Below are 6,047 nucleotides of genomic sequence, written 5' to 3'. Positions count from 1 at the left end.
TTAGATATAAAATTTAATGATTTGCTGTATGTATACATTGTGAAATATTAATAATTACAACAATTAAATCAATTAAATGTCCATGCTGCTGCTAAGTCACTTCAGTCGTCTCCAACTCTGTGTGACCCCATAGACGGCAGCCCACCAGGCTCCCCCATCCCTGAGATTCTCCAGGCAAGAACACTGGAGTGGGTTGCCATTTCCTTCTCCGATTAAATATCCATAACCTCACACAATTGCCATTACCATTTGTGCATGTGTCTGTGTGTATGTTTTATGTATTAGTGAGAAAACTTAGGATATACCCTGTTGGTAAATTTCAAGTATGAAATTCAGTATTTTCACCTACAGTCACTGTCCTATACATTAGATCTCCAGAACTTATCTTGTAAAACTGAAACTTATACACCTTGATAACATCTCTCCATTTCTCCTTTGCCACATACCCTTATTATAACCACCATTCTATAGTCTGTTTCTATACATTTGATTATTTTGGATTCCAAATATAAGTGAGGTCATAAAGTATTTGTCTTTCTGTGCCTGGCTTATTTCACTTAGCATGGTGTCCTCCAAGTCCATTATGTTGTCACAAATAGTAGCATTTCCTTCTTTTCTGAGGATAAATAATATTCTATTGGATGTGTATACAGTTTCTTTGTAGGTTATTCTGTTGATGGACATTTATATCATATCATGTATAATTCAGATACATTCATATCTTAGTTATTGTGAATAATGCCGCATTGTACATAGAAGTGCAGGTATCTTTTCCACCATGGGATTTAAATTCCTTTATGTAAGTTTTATATGGAGGTATAATAGCTGGCTTATATGTTAATTTTAATTTTTAATATATTGAGGAAGTTTATTCAGTTCAGTTGCTCACTCATGTCTGACTCTTTGTGACCCCCATGGACTGCAGCTCACCAGGCTTTCCTTTCCATCACCAACTCCCAGAGCTTGCTCAAACTCATGTTCATCTAGTCAGTGATACCATCCAACCATGTCATCCCCTTCTCCTCCTACCCTCAATCTTTCCCAGCATCAGGGTCTTTTCCAATGAGTCAGTTCTTTGCATCAGGTGGCCAAAGTATTGGAGCTTCAGCTTCAGCATCAGTCTTTCCAATGAATAGTCAGGACAGATTTTCTTTAGGACTGACTGGTTTGATCTCCTTGCAGTCCAAGGGACTCTCAAGAGTCTTATCCAACACCACAGTTCAAAACCATCAATAAGAAGCTTATTACTGTTTTCTATAATGTCTGTATAAATTTACATTCATGTCAACAGTATTTCAGAGTTAACATTTCTCATATCCTCACCAACACTTACTATTTTTGTGTTTTGATTAACAGCCATCCTAAGAGGTAACATTTCATGTTGACTTGTGTTTCCCTGAGGATTAGTGCTATTGAACACACGTTTATACCTTAGGTCATTTGTGTCTCCCTTTATTTTGTTTGTTTGTTTTTTCTATGAGCTCCTTATATATTTTAGACAGTAATTCCTTATCAGAAATAAAGGTTGCAAATATTTTGCTTCAATGTACATGTTAGTCATTTGAATGTCTTATTTGAGAAAAAAAAAAATCTGTTCTGCTTGTCTTTTTAAAATCAATTTGTGTGGGTTTTATTTATTTATATTTTTGCTATTGAGTTCTATGAGTTCCTTATATTTTGCTCTTAACCCCTTATCAGATTAAAGGCTTCCAAATATTTTCTCCCATTTTTCAGTTACCTTTTAATTATTTTGATTTTTTTAAATTTAATTTTATTTTTTTTCTTTCTTTTTTATTTATTTTTTTTAGGTTACCTTTTTTTTTTTTAACTTTACAATATTGTATTAGTTTTGCCAAATATTGAAATGAATCTGCCACAGGTATACCTGTGTTCCCCATCCAGAACCCTCCTTCCTCCTCCCTCCCTATACCCTCCCTCTGGGTCATCCCAGTGCACCAGCCCCAAGCATCCAGTATCGTGCATCGAACCTGGACTGGTGACTCGTTTCATACATGATATTATACATGTTTCAATGCTATTCTCCCAAATCTCCCCACCCTCTCCCTCTCTCACAGAGTCCATAATACTGATCTATACATCAGTGTCTCTAAATGGGCCAAAGAACTAAATAGACATTTCTCCAAAGAAGACATACAGATGGCTAACAAACACATGAAAAGATGCTCAACATCACTCATTATCAGAGAAATGCAAATCAAAACCACTATGAGGTACCATTTCATGCCAGTCAGAATGGCTGCAATCCATAAGTCTACAAGCAATAAATGCTGGAGAGGTTGTGGAGAAAAGGCAACCCTCTTACACTGTTGGTGGGAAGGCAAACTAGTACAGCCACTATGGAGACCAGTGTGGAGATTCCTTAAAAAACTGGAAATAGAACTGCCATACGACCCGGTAATCCCAGTGCTGGGCATACACACCGATGAAACCAGAATTGAAAAAGACACGTGTACCCCAATGTTCATCGCAGCACTGTTTATAATAGCCAGGACATGGAAGCAACCTAGATGCCCAGCATCTGTATAATAGGCTCCAGTTTCATCCACCTCATTAGAACTGATTCAAATGTATTCTTTTTAATGGCTGAGTAATACTCCATTGTGTATATGTACCACAGCTTTCTTATCCATTCATCTGCTGATGGGCATCTAGGTTGCTTCCATGTCTTGGCTATTATAAACAGTGCTGCAATGAACATTGGGGTACACGTGTCTCTTTCCCTTCTGGTTTCCTCGGTGTGTATGCCCAGCAGTGGGATTGCTGGATCATAAGGCAGTTCTATTTCCAGTTTTTTAAGGAATCTCCACACTGTTCTCTATAGTGGCTGTACTAGTTTGCCTTCCCACCAACAGTGTAAGAGGGTTCCCTTTTCTCCACACCCTCTCCAGCATTTATTGCCTGTAGACTTTTGGATCGCAGCCATTCTGACTGGCGTGAAATGGTACCTCATAGTGGTTTTGATTTGCATTTCTCTAATAATGAGTGATGTTGAGCATCTTTTCATATGTTTGTTAGCCATCTGTATGTCTTCTTTGGAGAAATGTCTGTTTAGATCTTTGGCCCATTTTTTGATTGGGTCGTTTATTTTTCTGGAGTTGAGCTGTAGGATTTGTTTGTATATTTTTGAGATTAGTTGTTTGTCAGTTGCTTCATTTGCTATGATTTTCTCCCATTCTGAAGGCTGTCTTTTCACCTTGCTAATAGGTTCCTTTGTTGTGCAGAAGCTTTTTAAGTTTAATTAGGTCCCATTTGTTTATTTTTGCTTTTATTTCCAATATTCTGGGAGGTGGGTCATAGAGGATCCTGCTGTGATGTATGTCGGAGAGTGTTTTGCCTATGTTCTCCTCTAGGAGTTTTATAGTTTCTGGTCGTACGTTGAGATCTTTAATCCATTTTGAGTTTATTTTTGTGTATGGTGTTAGAAAGTGTTCTAGTTTCATTCTTTACAAATGGTTAACCAGTTTTCCCAGCACCACTTGTTAAAGAGATTGTCTTTAATCCATTGTATATTCTTGCTTCCTTTGTCAAAGATAAGGTGTCCATATGTGCATGGATTTATCTCTGGGCTTTCTATTTTGTTCCATTGATCTATATTTCTGTCTTTGTGCCAGTACCATACTGTCTTGATAACTGTGGCTTTGTAATAGAGCCTGAAGTCAGGTAGGTTGATTCCTCCAGTTCCATTCTTCTTTCTCAAGATAGCTTTGGCTATTCGAGGTTTTTTGTATTTCCATACAAATTGTGAAACTATTTGTTCTAGCTCTGTGAAGAATACCATTGGTAGCTTGATAGGGATTGCATTGAATCTATAAATTGCTTTGGGTAGTATACTCATTTTCACTATATTGATTCTTCCAATCCATGAACATGGTATATTTCTCCATCTATTAGTGTCCTCTTGATTTCTTTCACCAGTGATTTATAGTTTTCTATATATAGGTCTTTAGTTTCTTTAGGTAGATATATTCCTAAGTATTTTATTCTTTCCATTGCAATGGTGAATGGAATTGTTTCCTTAATTTCTCTTTCTGTTTTCTCATTATTTTGATCTTTCATTTACTGTGTGGAAGGCCTTTATTTTTAGATAGCCTCACTTGTTTGTTTTTCATGTTGTTCCTTCTGCTTTTGTGTTGTATCCAAAAAATTATTGCCAACGTCAATCTGGAGGAAATTGTCCCTCATATTTTCTTCTAGGTGTTTTATGGTTTTCTCTCTTTTATTTAAGTCTTTAATCCACTTTAGAGTTAGTTTTTGTGAGTAGAATAAAGACAATACTCCATTATAATTTTCTTATACTTTAATAAACAATTTTCCCAGGACCATTTATTTAAAAGATTGTCTTTTCTCCACTGAATATTCTTGGTTCTCCTGTCAAATATAAGTTGCCCATATATATGCACATTTATTTCTGGGCTCTGAATTCTGTCTTAGTGATCTATGTGTCTGTTTTATGCTGTTTTGATTGTCATACTTCTGTAATATAATTTGAAACCAAGAACTTTGGTGCCTTCAGCTTTGCTCTTCCTAAGATTTCTTTGGATTTTCAAGGTCTTTTCAGGGTCCATGTAAATTTTAGGATTGTTTTTTCTATTTCTTTGAAAATGATATTTAAATTTTCATAGATATTTCATTGGATCTATAGATGGCTGGATATTTTAACAGTATTATTTCTTGCAATCTGTGAATCAGAATACCTGTCTATTTACCTAGGTCTTCAGTTTCTTTCATCAGTGTCTTATAGTTTTCAGTGTATCTTTCACCTCTTGTTTAAATTTATTCCTAAGTAAATATATTATTGGTTTTGATGCTATTGTAGTTGGGATGGTTTTCTTTATCACTTTTCAGATAATTCATTGTTAGTTTATTGAAACAATATTGATGTTTCTCCTTCTAGTTTTATTGAGATATAATTTACATACAGTAAAATTTAAATTTAAGATGAATAGTAATGATTTGATTTACATATATCATAAAGTTATTACCACAATAAATTTAGTTAGTATTCATCATCTCATATAGAAACAAAATTAAAGGAATACGAAAAATGATTTTCTTCGTGATGTGGACCCTTATAACTTACTCTCTTAACAATTTTCATATGTAACATAGAGCAGTGTTAATCATATTTGTCATGTTGTGTATTAAATCCTTACTATTTATTTATCTTATAAATGGAAGATTGTACCTTTTGGCAGTCTTAACCCATCCCCAACCCCCACTTCCGGAAGCAACAAATCTTATCTATTTTCCTTTGACAATGTTTGTTTGTCCAAGAACAATTGAGCTACAACACTATGTTAGTTCCTGAAGCACAATATAGTGTTTTGATATTTCTTTTTTTTTGTAATTTATTTCTTTTTTAAAATTTTAATTGGAGGCTAATTACTTTACAATATTGTGGTGATTTTTGCCATACATTGACATGAATCAGCCACGGGTGTACATGTGTTCCCAATCCTGACCCTCCATCCCACCTCCCTCCCCATCCCATCCCTTAGGGTCATCCCAGTGCACCAGCCCTGAACACCCTGTCTCATGCATTGAACCTGGACTGGCGATCTATTTTGCATATGATAATATACATATTTCAATGCTATTCTCTCAAATCATCCCACCCTCGCCTTCTCCAAAAGAGTCCAAAAGACTGTTCTTTACATCTGTGTCTCTTTTGCTGTCTCGTATATAGGGTCGTCATTACCACCTTTCTAAATTCCATGTATATGCGTTAATATACTGTATTGGTGTTTTTCTTTCTGACTTACTTCACTCTGTATAATAGGCTCCAGTTTCATCCACCTCATTAGAACTGATTCAAATGCATTCTTTTTAATAGCTGAGTAATATTCCGTTGTGTATATGCACTACAGCTTTCTTATCCATTCGTCTGCTGATGGACATCTAGGTCGCTTCCATGTCCTGGCTATTGCAAACAGTGATGCAATGAACATTGGGGTACATGTGTCTCTTTCAATTCTGGTTTCCTCGGTGTGTATGCCCAGCAGTGGGATTGCTGGATCATAAGGCAG

The sequence above is a fragment of the Bos javanicus genome, chromosome 3 (assembly GCF_032452875.1).
Source record: "Bos javanicus breed banteng chromosome 3, ARS-OSU_banteng_1.0, whole genome shotgun sequence".
Taxonomy (NCBI): domain Eukaryota; kingdom Metazoa; phylum Chordata; class Mammalia; order Artiodactyla; family Bovidae; genus Bos; species Bos javanicus.
The sequence above is the reverse complement of the archived record's forward strand: the minus strand, read 5'-3'. Positions refer to the sequence as shown.